The sequence below is a fragment of the Artemia sp. Qi Xiang Cuo genome, chromosome 6, assembly GCF_049724085.1.
Source record: "Artemia sp. Qi Xiang Cuo chromosome 6, ASM4972408v1, whole genome shotgun sequence".
In the NCBI taxonomy this organism is placed as follows: domain Eukaryota; kingdom Metazoa; phylum Arthropoda; class Branchiopoda; order Anostraca; family Artemiidae; genus Artemia; species Artemia sp. Qi Xiang Cuo.
In genome coordinates this window covers 8,333,404-8,349,580 of record NC_142799.1, presented here as the reverse complement: position 1 = coordinate 8,349,580, position 16,177 = coordinate 8,333,404, and positions in this window count along the sequence as shown.

Below are 16,177 nucleotides of genomic sequence, written 5' to 3'. Positions count from 1 at the left end.
ATTGTGTTTTGCGTTAGACGAGAAGCAAAAAAATGAAAAAGAAGAATAGAAAAAAGCACAAGTCCTCCACCAAGCTAAAAAAAGACAAGGTCCTTCTTAGTGCTAAACACAAAACAAAAACTATCAGTGTAAAGTGAACACTAACAAAGCCGGAGAAACATTCAAACAAACAAAAAGCCTAACCAAAAAAAAAAAAAATGAAAGACCATTCACAAATCAGACTTAGTAAGAATTTTCTCCCTAGCGACTAAAGATCTTGTCCACTCACCTGATTTTTTGTTGTTACGGTCAACTGATCTTGGTTTCAAAATGTGAAAAAATCTGACTCAGTTATCTTTATAAAAGGTTATCTCATATTCGGTTTTTGGGAATATCTCTAATTAAACTGAGGTATTTATTTATGTATTTTTTAATTTCATTGGCCTCAGTGAAATATTTCAGCAAACCATCTGCTGTGGACAGGGCCGTATCCAGGATTTTTTTTTTCGGTGGGAGTTTCACAAAAGATTTTTTTCGGGGGAGGGAGGGGGCTTAAAAAAAGCATCACAAATTTGTTTATATTCATTTTCGTTTCATTTTTTACGAGTCGGACAAACATTTCGGGGGACAAACATTTCAAACCCCGTAATCCCCCTGGATACCCTTGGGTGTGGATGTTGAAATTGCCTTGTCAAAAAGGACAAAAACATCTGGACGTTCAAAAGTGTGGATGATTAAGGGAGAGTTATGTTCATTAGTTTTATTTTCAGATGTAGATTGAAAGTGCTTCATTCTTAGTTGAAACTCCTTCTCTACGATGTACAACATTTCGTTTTGGATTTTTGAAAATGAAAAATCTCGCATAAATCATTGTTACCAATATCTGTAAGGCGACCATGTAGGTACGGAGCTTAGAGAGAGAATATTTAGTTAACCGTGAATCACGGTCATCGTAATTTCCAATTGCAATTGAGGATAAATAAAAGTCCAAGTAGGGATAAAATCCTTTAATAGACGTGATAAATTTCACAAATACTGATTCTGATATTTGACAACTTGCAATCTATTTGTTAAGAAGGAAGCAACCAATTTCACCAGTGCGGGATCAATGCTGAATTCGTTAACAAGTTTCTCAACTAAATTATAGTGGTTCCTGAAAGTCAATGGAAATTAAATTTAGCCAGAGATTAGGCTTTTCGAAGATTTTTCCGATGTGGTTGATAAGAGAAACGAGGTAGTGGGAAGTAGAAGTGGATATTAGGTTCCCAAATTGCCTCAGGTCAGTAAGAGGCTTCTATCCTTAAAATAGGGAAACGACTTATTTAGTTGAGTCAAGCTATTTTACTGCTTTTACTTTTAATTAATTAAAAAACTTTTACAACAAAACAGGTTTTGTTGTAAAAAAAAAATGACTGAATTCTCGGTTTAATTGACATATACTGATATTTATTCCTTAAGGTTTTGATAATTTTGTATTTATAAAAGTAAGAAAAGTGAAAATATTTCAAACGTATTTTGTTTTCAGTATAGCGCAAATTATGTCCTGGTCTTGAGAAGGCATTGGGGTAATATGTCCTACTCATGTTAATTTTTGCTTGTTTTGAGTCTGAATCGGCTATTTATTGTAATTTATGTTCGTTTTGAGTTTCATTTATTTATTAATAGTGATTTGTGTGGTAGTTTTACGCTTGGAAATTTGTTTGACTTTATTTTTCTCATTCTTGGCTCTTTACTGATGCTCTTTACTTTTCTTTGAAAAACTTGTTTTGTGGAAAAAAATTTTTTTAATTAATTTCTGTTCGTTTTTTATTGACATTGTCTTCTTCTTCATAGAAAAAATAATATTCTATATCTTTTCAATTTTTTTTTCTATAAAAATCCATAGTATGGGTTGCTATTTGTACGTTGGAGAAACTTTTTCAACAATTTTTAATCCTGACACATACAGTATTATTTAATTTAATTTTATAGCTTCTGAAGTTGACCTGAAAAATAAAACTGAATATCATTCCCAAAAGATTATATCTATGCTATTTGACAGCATGGATACACTTACACTCTTTTTATTTATTCAAATTGTAAGAGCAGAAGCATGGGCGCCCATAAGCTGAATTCCAGGGGGGGCAAACCTCGTCTAATTGGCTCTTTTAATGCTATATAATAGAAATCTCAGAACAAAAATATAAAAATAAGGCAGCATCATTCAGCCAGGGGGTGGCGCCCCCCCCCCCCTTATGAGCGCCCATGAGAAGAAGTAGTAATGACAGTACTCTCAAAAGTTTCAACTAAATACCCTTAGCTTCCGCAGTAGAAATAGTTATAGCAGTATGCGAATAGCACCTTTGGTTTCTTCAACATCCCCTTCAACACATGCTGAAAGTTTCACCTTAATACCATCAATCATTCCTGAATCATTTCTGATGCGTCAAATTTACAACCTGTGTGGGCATAGTGTGTTTCGATTTAGTTCCATACAGTTTCCATATATCCCAAAATTTTCGCCTTAACATCCTTACTATTAATAGCAGTAGTAGCAATAGTAGTATTTGTAGAATTAGTTTCAGTTTCATTTATTTATATTTAAAAACAAAATACATAATTAACATAACATTCCTGCCAGGAAAGCGTAAAAAAATATGCTTGGTTTGGGCAGAACATTAACTAATATTAGTTAAAAACAAACAGAAACAACAAATTAACTGAACATATCAAGAAGAAAAAAAAAGGAAGAAAGTAAACCAGTAAATAAATCAACATATGGTTTCAACTTTAAAGGTAAAAAAAAGAGAGAGAAAGCAATAGGGAACGAGACAAAAGGGAAAATTAAAATGGGGAGAATAAACAAACCTGGATGAGGACAGCACTAAATACTTTTTCTGTAATGAACCTTCGCTGGTCGCTTAAAGAATATATGATTGTTTTGAATTCCGGATGTCTAAGGGGAATGAGATCCATATAGTTGGGACAAAAGATCTAATTAAAAAAGAAACTTTTTTCGTAGTGAGTGCTTTTTGAACTATGTGACACGAATGTTGCGTGTCATAGGTGTGCAAATCTTAATTTAACGTAAACAAATTTCGAAATGGAGATGGGAGGAGGTTATTGAAATACTTGAAACAAATATTTGCAATCTGGAAATCTCGAGTCTTGGATACATCAAATATCTTGGTAAATTTGAAATGAAGACTGATGTCATCTGTGTGTTGAACAGGTGATATAATTTGAACTGCCTTATTTTAGATGATTTGAATTCTTTTATAACAAGAAATGAAGTTTCTTGCCCATATGGAGCAGCCGTAAGACAAATTGGGATGAAAAATATAATGATAAATCGTTTTCAAGATTTTGCTACGGAAACGAAATTTAAGAGGGCGGATGACTCCAAGGGACCTTGGAAGTTTATTACCTACTAATTTTGCATGTTCATTCCACGAAAGATTCTCATCAACTACAAATCCAAGATATCTACTGTTTTTTACTCTATTTATAATATTATTAGCTACTTTTAATTTAGATCTGTTTGAATTGATGATATTCTAGAAAATAATACATAATTTGTCTTACTCTAATTCAGTGTTAAATAGTTTGAATCAGCCCATAAAACAAATTCAGTGAGAGCTGTTTCCATTTATGTAAACAAAGAGGGTAGATTTTCACATGCAACAAAAAGAAGTGTATCGCCTGCAAAAAGTATTATATTGGCTTCAAACAAATACTATTTTACTTGGTCAACATAAGTAAGAAAATGTAGGGGTCCCAGCATTGACCCTTGTGGCACTCCATAGGGTATAAAATGGCGCCCAGATGTTAGGTTTACGTTATACAGAACTGAAGCTCTATTACAAAAATACGAATGAAACTATTTTAGAGGTACGTTATGTATCCTTATTGATTTGAGAATCTGAAGTAATTTGTCATGATCAATAGCATCAAATGCTTTTTAGTGTCCAACAATAATGCTGCTGGTATTAGGCCTTTATCAAATGCATCGCTCACCCAATCAACCAATTTTAAAACGGCAAAGTCTGTTGAAAGTCCTTTCCGAAAACCGAACGGCGTTTTGCACAGTATATCCTACTCCTGGAGGCAATTATATATTATTTTATTAACCCCTTTCTCATAAATCTTGGAAAAAAAGGTAGATTTGATATGGGCCGGTAATTGCTCGGTTCATTGTTTGACTTTCCCTTATGAAGAGGTAATGCACGTGCCACTTAAAGTTTTTCTGGGAATGTTCCCTTTTCAAGTGACAAATTTATTAAATAAGCTGAAATAGGGATGACAACTTTTTTAGTTGTTTTAACTATCTTTAAAGACACTTCATCAATTCCATAAGATTGTGATTCATTTTCATAATTATTTCATTTTCGTCATGTTTCGCAAACAGGAATTCAGAAGTTACATTTCAAGGTGGGAGTTTCGGGACAGGGGGGCTTAACTATCTTTTAGCAGCTTCATGGCACAGTTTTGAACCTTCCTCTGAAAAATTCTTGCATAAATTTTCCGCAATTCCATTCGGATCATTAACAATTTCGTTACCAAAAGTTATGTTTTTTATTTGATCCTTTTTTTTTATGGCCCAGTACTTCATTAATTTTTGTCCAGGTCTTCTTCATATTTCCTTTAATTTGATCAAATTCCCTTTCATAATATGATTTCAGCATACCTTTTTATTTTATTCAGTCGATTTCGGCATTCTTTGAAAATCTGAAGTTTCTGATCCGTGGGCTCTTTTATGTAATCTTTAGACAAATTATTCTTCATTTTTGCTCAAACATAAATGCCACTTGTCATCCATTCCTCCCTAGGAATTTTTTTTTCTTACTGACCTATTTATCTCTACAGTAATTATCAAGCTCCATAAGAAATGTATCCAGAAACAAATTATAAGCTCACTTGCACGCTTACTTTTAAAAACAACCGAAAAATCAACATGGTCTAAATTTTCAGCTAATTTTCTTAAACTATTTTCTGATAAATCTCAATATTGAAGCTTATTTTTTGGTAGGCTGATATTTAATGTATAATTTGCTAATCAACATAAGGTGGTCTGATCCATCATTAATAAAAATGTCAGCCGAACAATCTTTTAATAATTGGCCATCAACAAAAATACTAAATAATAAAATTGTGTTTTCGGAAAAGAAAACAATTGACCAGAAATGTCAAATTGACCAGAAATGTTGAAAATGCCAAAAAAGCACTTTTTGTATCTCGTTACCATTCAAGAATACCTCAATTACCAACCTGGCAAGCCTCCGTGATATTTATGTTCCCTTGCAAGACCATAATGGGCTTTTCACTAACCCAAAATTCTATCTACTGACGATTTCCCTCCAGACTCATGTTTTCCATATTAGTTTTCCCCTTTTTTCAAGGTGGCACTTCCAGAAGTTGGTCTGTATAAAGAAGATTCGTATCCTAATACGGAAAACGAATTATATTACAAATTTTTTCTTTTGTACTTAATATTGAAAATAAATATTAAAATTACAGTAAAATTTTGAACTGATGAGCCTTCAGCAATTAATATCATTATACATCAAATACTCAGTTTAATTTATTAGTTCTTTCCATGATCGGTCAAGACAAATATGGTTTCACTACAAACAAAATGTGAATACTGCCCCCTTCTTTAACTGTAAAATATAAAGCCTTCTGCGTCATTGGCGCTTCACTGAAAACCAATTACTCGTATTTTACAAATTTATTCTTTTCCAGTTCTTACAGCATTGAAAATGAAAATAAAAATTACAGTGAAAAAAAATCTTGAACTGATGGATCTTTCAACAATTAATGTCATTATATATCTAATATTCAATTTGATTTTGTTTATACTTTCCAAAGACTGTTCAAGGCTCATATAGTTTTCAATAAGGCGCCATTGACGCAGTAGGTTTTAAGCTTCTGCAGTGAGGCGATACCCAAACTCTTGTTTGTAGCTATTTTTATTCAATTCAAACTTGATTTGCATATTCAATTTAAGTTTCACTTTTTTTAAGATGTATTTGTTCATTTACATTAATATATATTGTATGTTTGTTCGCTTTGATTTTTTATTTAATTTCTGTTTGTTTTAAGTTTCATTTATACTTCAATAGGAAAATATCTTTTTTCGATTTAAGGTTGATTTTCATATTAAATGTAAACAATACTCACTTTAAGATCTATTTATTCTTTTATATTATTACTTGTTGTTTGTTTTTTGCTATATATGTTTATTGAATTTTTTCTCGTTTTGGATTTCATGTATTCTTTAATTGTAATTTCTGATTGTTTTTAGTTTGAACTTTAACATGTATTCGTATGTGCTGATCATAAGTTTAAAATGGCCTTTACTTTTCTTTGAAAATCTTATTTTTCGGAAAGTTTTTTTAATTAATTTCTCTAAATAGCCGAGTCAAACTCAAAACAAGTAGAAATTACATTAGTGGGGCTGATAACCCCCATGCCTTCTCAAGACCAGAACATAATTTGCGCTTTACTGAAAAGAAAATGACCGTGGATTGTCGGTTTAAATTAAATATACTGATATTTACTCCTTAAATTTTTGTCAATTTTTTATTTATGAAAGTAGGAGAAGTGAAAACATTTAAAACGTGTTTTTTTTCAGTAAAGCGCAAATTATTTTCTGGTCTTGAGAAGGCATAGGGCTTATCAATTTTCACCTTCCTACCCGTAGGCATAGTTGTAATAGTAGTTGTAGTACTATGTGTCAAGAGCGGATCCAGGATTTTTGTTCGGGGGGGGGGGTTACTAATTTTCGACTCGGTTTTCGACTAATTTTACTAATTTTTACTAAGGTTTTACTAATTTTCGACTAATTTTCGACTCGATCAAAAATTTCGAGGGGGGGGGGTTCAAACCGGGTAACCCTCTCCCGTTCCTGGATACGGCCTTGCTATGTGTTACTATTACTCGTAACTAATAATTAATATTACTAGTATGTACTTGTAATATCAACTAGTAATTAACCTATTGCCTTTTTGTCAGTTGAACATCCTTCTTATCAAGTCCTAAAAGTTTCAACCTAATGCAATTAGCCATTGCTATGACATTGCTGATATGTCCTTTTGATAACATGTATGTTCATATACTTCTTGAAATTTTCCTCTCTATGCTCTTAGCCCTGCAAGTAGTTGCAATAGAAGTAGTAGTAGTTGTTGTAAATATAGCAGTAGCAGTATTATTAGCAGTAATGTGCACATATCGTCTTTTGGTGAGATTAATTAAAAAAAAATTCCACAAAATAAATATTTCAAAAAATCAAAAATAGAACCAAATAATGTATCAAGCAACCAACTACCACAAGCCACTATCAATAAATACATGAAACCCAAAACGAACAGAAACTAAAATAAATAACAGAGTCAAGCTCAAAACGAGCAGAAATTAATATGAGTAGGGTTCAAAACCCCTATGCTTTCTAAAAGCCAGAATATAATTTTTACTTAATGAAAAAAATTCAAATGAGTGTGCATTGTCAGTTTAATATACATATGCTGATATTTATTCCTTAAAATCTTAATTAAGTTTAGCGCTTCAAATCTGTCATATAGTGCTATGCAGTAGTGTCTGCGAATGTTTCGATTCATCAACATGTCGATGTCGTTTTCTGTATGTGTTGCTACGTTTTTATCCACTTCTTATCTTTCATTCTTGCCTCCGCTAAATACTCTAGGCTACTTCTTCACTGTCCTGTTATGTAGTAATGGTCAGTTTGGCTTTCTGCTCGGCCATCGGAGGACACCGAGAGTACTTATGAATATTTTATATTCGAACATGCTACCGCCTATTGTCAAGTCGTTGCTTAGTGCAATCAATTTGAAGAGCTCCATTCTCCCATGCTATATGGACACAGCACTTGAGGACAGTACTTACGATGTGCGCTGGCTTTACCATTTAGATCGCCAATCACACAGATTTTTTTTTCTGCCCAGGAACATCTTTGGCCACGTATTGAAGCATATTGTCGAAAGTGTCTTTCTTTTCATCACAAGCTTTGCTGCTCGAAGCATAGCAGGTGATGTTCATTTTAGTGTGAAACATGTTCGTTAATTCGTTAATTGGGTTCCAGTTATCTGCATAAAAATGTGCACTCGACTCATTGCGCGTTTTTGGCAAAAGTTTTGTTTTGGCTTGATGTAAAAGTAAACGGATAATAAACATAATTTATAGTTTGGTTTTTAAATTAGCTGCCAAGTGTTATGTTTTACCAAAAGCGGGAAAAAATAAATTGTCTTGTCAAAAAGGATAAAACGATCTGGACGTTTTAAAAGTGTTGAGGACTAAGGCAGAGTCAAGCTCAGTAGTTCTATTTTCAGATTTTAGAGATTTATTTATTGAAAATTTGTGTTCCTATAGTCTTTCTCCAAATTGTTGACAGGTTCTTTCGATGTAAGACTATCCACAAGAATACAGGACTCTGTAAACGCCATTAACTCCTTAGCTTTCTTGTAAAACCCAATCCTCTTGCCACTTTTGCTGTTACTGCATCTCAGTCTAGTTTTCAACTCAAATTGCAATCAAGATAAAAACCTAAATATTTAATGCTAAAAGCTTGATTTAAGAATACACCATTCAGACAAATTTTATCATTTAAATTAATGGGAGTACCAATTCTAAAAAAGTCATGAAATTCGTCTTAAAAACATTAACAGACAGACAGCTAAATATCGTAAACCCGCCAGTTCAAAACATCAGAAATTTCCTTACTTTCAACAACTATTCTATCGTCAACTTTTAAGCTAGCTGGACTTTCATTCTTCTGGCCACCATTAATGATTTTCCACGTACCTTTCGTGTTCCCTTTATTATTTTCAAATTTCATATCATAGTATTTTTGAACACAAGATCTGCAAAGCTGATTAGTTTCATTACAAAGTTCTTAAAATCATTGAACCCCTCCTGTGACTCGGAATTCAAGTTAAATATATACAAATCATTTCTTTTCTGGATTAGTCGAAGGATTATTGTTTTCTAGGAGTCAATTTCTTCCGCTTGACAGTCCTCACTGGACATGCTGAATAAAACATCGATCCAATAATATCTACTTAATTATAAAATACAGCCCACAGAATCTTATATTTAACATACACCTCTTGCCACGAAATAACACTCAGTTCTTGCCTAAATTTGTCAATATTCTCTTTTTTCAGTAGCCTTTTCTTTGTCCTCTTTATTTTTGGCTTTTGTGTAGGTAGAAAGGAATTCACTGCCACCACAGGAAAATGATCAGAAGACTCACTAATTATTACATCAGCTTAAGCGGTAGGAAGTAGGCAAGATCGAACAAATATATTATCGATTAATGTTGCTGAATGTTGAGTAACGCGCGTTGGAATTCCTACTAGAGGATATAGATCATGACTAACCATAAGGGTGAACAAGTCTAAATTATCGTTATTCAAACACAAAAGATCAAAATCAAAATCACCCATGCAAATAAACTGGGAAGTACTCAACTGGATCATCGAAAACTTGAACAAAACAAGTGCAAACTCATCCCATTGAGTACTCGGTGGCTTATATACCTCGCTTATCAAATTCTTATTCCCGCCAATTTCCAGCTCAAGAGTAAGAGTTTCAACCTTACCTTCTATCCAAATGGAATAATCCTCCCTGACATTAGCCACAAGATGCTCCTTAACTAGAAATTCTAAACCTCCACGTGCCTTCCTATTTCTATGTTCTACAATAAGTTGGTATACTGGAAAATTAAAATGTGACAAAGAATTTTCTGACGTTAAAAAGTCTCACATTGGCCTATAATATGAAATCTACAATTCGCTCTATCAAGCATCTGCAGAATTTCACGATACGATGACGTAACTTGACAATTCTAGTAACCAAGAGAATACGAATTTTTATCAGCAGTAAATGCCGAAGAAAGTAGATTTACAGCTCTCTCTATTCTGTCGGAATGTGATAGAAGAATTTTCCTGCCCAATATCGAGCATTAAGAATATCTCCAGCTCAGAACGGATTATTTTCAAAGGACCTTAGTCTCTCACCACAACTTTAACATAACTTGGTGTATTAGCACACACTACTAAGCAATATCGTCGATAGACCATAAACGACGGGGAAACGAATCAGTAGCGAGACGAACATATATCCGACCTTGATCAGACCACATCTGCTTATTCCCCTATTTATCCCGTGCTAAGTTCTGAACATCACGTCTTCGTTTCGTCAGATTTTCTGACACCAGAGTAGAAATGACCCTAAAGGTCCCACGGGGACTCCTAATATGGGCATAGAGTCCCTAGGGAGAAAGATTGCGTAATCGGTCAATGACCTCTTTTTCCAAGGTCGATTTATTTGATGTTTCTAGGTGTAATAACTCCGGGACGAAGGTTGCACATGCGCATTGAATTCTAACGGGAACAATGTTATTGATCTAGGACTGGAGGGGGAAGTGAATTTCCGAGAACTTGATTATGTAATCGAAGAGGAAGTGGATTTCCGAGAACTTGATTGCGTAATCGAGGGGGAAGTGAATTTCCAAGAACTTGATTGAGTAATCGATTGGGAATTTTATTGATCCGATAACGGAAAACAGTTAGATCACGTGTTTCCTTCTCAGTCAATCAGCGAGTCGGATACATATCCTTTCTCAGCCAATCAGAGACTTTCTTACATATGATTTTCCCCGTTACATAACAATTCACGCTTGAGATTTCGTATATAACGGGCATGCAATGTGATTAAACTATAAGAAAGTATTTTGACTTAGTTCAAACAACGATGGATAAATTTGATGAATTAGAAGCCTTGACAGCCACAATTAGCAATGTAAGTTCTGATTTAATACATTTTATTTTCGAAATACAATTATTTTCCTTGGTCACCCTCTAGTATATTTAGGTAAGTACCCCCTCCCCCACAAACCTAACCACCGTGCAATCTTTATACTCACTAGGAAACATAAAATATGTTCTTTTTATTACATAAACCTAACACCCCTCCCACCCCCACTCTGTTTTTACAGGTATAATTCTTGCTAATAGAAATATTTCTCTTTTTTTCGATAAATTTATTCTTTCTGTAAGCCTATCAAAAAGTGACATTCAACTTCTGTCTATTCCCATAGCTATTAATAAACTGTTTCCATTTAAGCCACCATCGCCGCTTACTTGACTCAAAAACATTTTTCCGCAATGATTTAAACAGCTGACACCCCACAATTGCACTTCATGCTTGTTAATCGTTAACGTTAGTGACTTAACCAAAAGGTTTCAACGATAAACTCTTTCTCAAATTAAAACGGTTTTAAGCAAAAAGAGATTACTGTTTATTAAGCTTGTGGATTCGTAACCTGTATTTGACGGAGAAGCGGTGAAACGGGGTTATTTCCAAAAATAATTACCAACATTATATTTAGGACATTTGTGAAAGGGGGGGGGGGTTGTGAATTCCTCAATTATATCACCATTATTGTAAAGTGAAAACAAAAGTGTTTGCATGAAAAGTAAGGTTAGGTTGGGGGGCCTATGAATAAGCCTTTTTTTTTATTAATTGCAATAGCATTTGATTTAAGAGTTTAGTATATTTTTACTTTTTTCTTTACTGAAAATGCTGGCGTGGGGGGGGCTTTCTTAGTGATAAATTATTGTCTAGACAAAATTATGGTTCGTGTGGATGGTGATACTAATTTTCCTTCTTTTAAAAAAGGGGGGAAATTATTTCAATACTAACTTTTTTCTCTTCTTTAAGGCAAATTGTGAAGAATGCCCGTCGCCACCACCCAGTAAGAGAGCAAGGGCTAATAATGCGGCCCCTGTGAAGGCGACAGTCATACAATATGGTCGCTGGCCGAAGCCTCCTAAACAAGTGATGCCTGCCCAAGCCATGCTGGAATGTGACATCGCTTGCACATCCGCTCTCCTTGGACCGCTAATAGCTGCCCCATCAACGCTAGGTCAGGAGGTTACCCTCCAGCATGCTATGTCAGATCCATCCGACACCCAAGCCCAGACGGATTTTGCAAATGTAAGCATTTTTTCCTACCTATCATATAGATATATCTACCAATTTCTTACAACTTTTTGAGTCCTTTTCTACATGCACCATTTTCGAACACTGTGTAAAAGTATATCTCAGCGGGATATTGAAAGATTTTTACTTCCCCAAGTAAATATAATGTTCTCCCCTTTTGAATCATGTCAAATGCATGCATTCACCCTTCGCCAAATTAGATTAGTGAAGCCAAAAAAATGTACTATATCCCGCTCATAATAAGTAGCAAAATCCATTGCATTATAAATTGCTTTATTAGCGAATGGTTCACATTGCCTCTACAATAAAAAAAAAAAAACAACTTTCTATCGGAATGAGTTGTGTATCATGAGAGGAGATGGCTATCCATTTCAAATCATGTTTGGTTTTTTTTTTCCCAGAGCAGATAAAGAGTATTAATATGAAATTTTATTTGGAGGGATTGTTTGAACAATATAAAATTGCCGCCTTCTATGTCATGCGATGCTTTAGACTGTAAATATCTTATACTAATATAAGATATGCTATGGGACCGAGAAGTGCCGCGGGCCAGGAAAGCGCCGAAAAAAAAAATAATAAAAACAGTAGGGCTGATTTGAACATTTTGAAAATAATCTATTTTTTTTTTAACAAAATCAAATTGCAGCCTTCCATGTAAAGCGGCGTTTTAGATTGTAAATATCTTATATTAAGTTGGATTTTCTTTAAGTTGAATTAACCAAATGCTACTATGCACATACTGCTGCTACTACTACTAAGCGCTGACTTTAAATAATAATCCAAATTTTAAAAAAACAGTAGGGGGTGATTTGAACACTTTGAAAATAAGCTATTTTTCATTTATAGGCTGGACGACCATTGGTCCCCTACTCTTTATCGTCCCCCTCATCAGTTGGAGAAGGAGAGGAGCTCTCCAACAACATTTTACCATGGAGTGATATCACTAATACTGACGAAATACCTGATACTATTGAGAAGTATTTAAAGGATTTTTTAAATGTAGATAATAGCACAGTTAGGCAGGGGGACTTGAGCCCAAATACAATACAGCTTTTGGAGGATTTCACAAACGAATTAACTTCTCCTCCTCCTCCTCCAGCCTCCGATACCCTAACGAGTCCACTTCAAACAACTGAAGTGGAGCACACCCCAGATATTGTTGAACAACTTGAGGGAGGGTATAATATACCCGAGGGGGAGGGGGGTATAAATTCCCCTAATTTTCAATTGTCCAACAGAATTTTAAATGCAATAGTTGTTTACACTGCGTCTTTTGGAGACCCTTTTAATTCACGTATGGGGGGGAAATTTTTTTTTGACAACGTAGAAATTGTACACAACTATGTAGATAAAATTCGTGCACTGCTGGAGAATCAAATTCAATTGTGGGTGAGGGATTCAATTAAGGTTTCTATTGTTTTAAAAGTGTTCTATTTAAATGAGGGGAAAAGTGAAGTTTATTATCATTATGTACATTCCGAGATGTGCATAATTTATCCGAATTTAGAAAATTTTGAGGGTGTTTTCATGGATTGGGTAGATCAAATTATTGCGCATCTTGAGAACTTTAATGAAAACGGTAGTGGATCTCTAGTTCTTTTTGTTGAAAATTTAAGTGTAAATATTTGTAAATTTAAGAAAGATTTTATTTTAAGAGGGGGCCATAGGGATAAGGGTACAGTTTTAAAATATAATCCAGATCTAGTAGGTTTTCGCGGTGTCCAGAAGATCTGTTTTGAAACAGATCAAATGTGTTTCAGATATGCTTTCCTCATATCAGTATTTCAGACTCTAGCAGATAACACTACCAAGAAGAATTTAGATCACTGGGCTGAACAAGGGAAGCACGGGTCCAATTTTCCCATTGCAGATTTTTCTTGTTTATAGGGAAAATATCCAGTAACGCTTCGATCCATTGATATTTTTGAAAGGGCTAATGCCCATTTAAATATCGGCGTTACTGTGGTTCAGTATAAAACTGAATTTGAAGATGGGGTTCGTTTAAAAAAGAAGGGGGTGGTTTTCCCTGTAAGGGGTCCGTCAATTGATTTGGTCAGACACTGGGTTTGGTTGTTATACACACCACCTAGTGACCCTGCCAATTCAATTGGTCATTTTAATCCTATTACAGACATTAGTAGAGTTCTGGGGGAGGGTAAGAATAGGGGGACACGTTTCTACTGCCCAACATGCCTCTCCAGATTTTGGACTGAATTAAATCTGCAAAATCACATGAGACACTGTAGCCGACATGGCTACCAGACAGTGGAAACGGTTTCAGGGTATAGGACTACTTTACGCTTAAAAAATTTCCAGAACACCCTTCCCCGGTGCTACAAAATATCTTTATACTTTGAAGCTAAGCTGGTGGAGTTGAAGGATCCCCAGTTTCCAAACCGAATCAAAGGACACCAGGCTATCGCAGTGTCCTATGCTCACGCGCAAAGAGACAGTTCTAACACCATGCGGTTGTTAGAAATAGTAGAAACATTGGATGAGGGGAAGTTTATGGTCAAGGCACTGACTAAACTAATTGGCAAAGCTAATGGTGCTATTTCTCGTTTGAGAAATACCCATTATCCAATGGTGCGGGCTGCAGAAGATCGTCTCGCGATTAAAAATCAAAAAATATGTTGGGTTTGTAAGGGGGAGTTTGTAGAGGGGGATAAGGGGACTAAAGGGAAAAGAGGGGGAGGGGGAAAGTCAGAGATAATAATCACTTGTGGCAGGAAATATCATCGGGGGGTAGTAATTTTAGGGGGTTGCGCATCAATCGTGTAATTTAAATGTTAGCCAACATTTTTTTATTCCAGTTTTTATCCACAATTCTACTGATGACTTAACATTTTATGGACGAGCACGGGCACTTCTGCATAAGGAGGGAGGATGAGTAAACTTTTCATGAGTAAACAATTCATTTACCTGCAACAAAATCCCCAAATTAAACGAGAAGTTATTACTTCTCGAGCTGAAATGGCAGGCAGTGTATAATGAGCATAGGTGTTGGAATAAAATCAGGTTTTTAGATTCCTTTAGTTTTTTTCCCAAGGCATTGAGTCAATTGATTCAAGTGCAGAAAAGCGACAATTTTGATAGCTTTCCCTTGCTTAAACAGCACTTTCCAGACAGTGAAATGTATGATCTGTTGACCTGCAAAGGTGTATACGCATACGATTATTACTGTTCTGGCGGTCGCTTAAGCGAGGTGAAACTATCTCCAATTGAAGCTTTTTACAATTCACGGACCAGTAGTGAATGCAGAGCCGAGGAGTTCGAGTTTGCTAAGAAGGTTTGGTCAAAGGGGAATTGTAAAACTGGGTGGGATTATTGTAGAGTGTACTTGGCCAGTGATGTTTTAAATCTGTTGGATATAGTCTGTAAGAACACAGACCAAATCTATTCAGAGTTCGGGTTAGATAGGATATTATTTTTCCACACCCCATTTAGTGATGTATTTGATTTTAAAAATTAGTAGGGAGGAAATAGGCCTAATCACAGATGTAGATCAACACCTTTTTGTAGAGCGTTCAATGAGGGGAGGGTATGTTTTTCATGGGGACCGCGTCTTGTCAACCGATCGTACAAAACACCGGTGTAAAGTCAAATGCAGTGTTCTTGGACATGAACTCATTATACCCCTCGGCAATGTCTCACTACTCTTTGCCGTGTGGGAACTATCAATGGCTTGAGAATCCTTGTGAGTTCCCCGACATTAACACTGTCGAGGACAACGGACCCCAAGGATGGTTCTTTGAAGTTGGCGGTCACATTCCGCTGGCGCTTCACGACTCCGTCGAAGATTTTGTTTTTCCCCTTATCACTCGGCCCATGAGCAGGGACTCGCTGAGCCCCTACCATTGATCATTGGTTGAGGATATGGGGATGCACTGGACTCCCTCCAAACAGAAACTAATTGCTGATTTGGACCCTAAGGAGAATATCGTTGTTCACCATGTGCTTTTGCTCTGGATGGTGAACAATGGTTTCAAGATCACCAAAATACATAGGGTCCTACAATTCAATCAGTGACTATATTTAAAAACGTTTATTGATACCTTTGTCGATAAACGATCTAGGGCAAACTCCAAGGTGGAGAAGGAAATGTACAAACTCATCCTAAATTCAGCGTTCGGCAAAATATGTGAAAGCGTAGGTAATAGATCTTGTTGTGACTTCGTGACTGACCCTCTAGACTGTG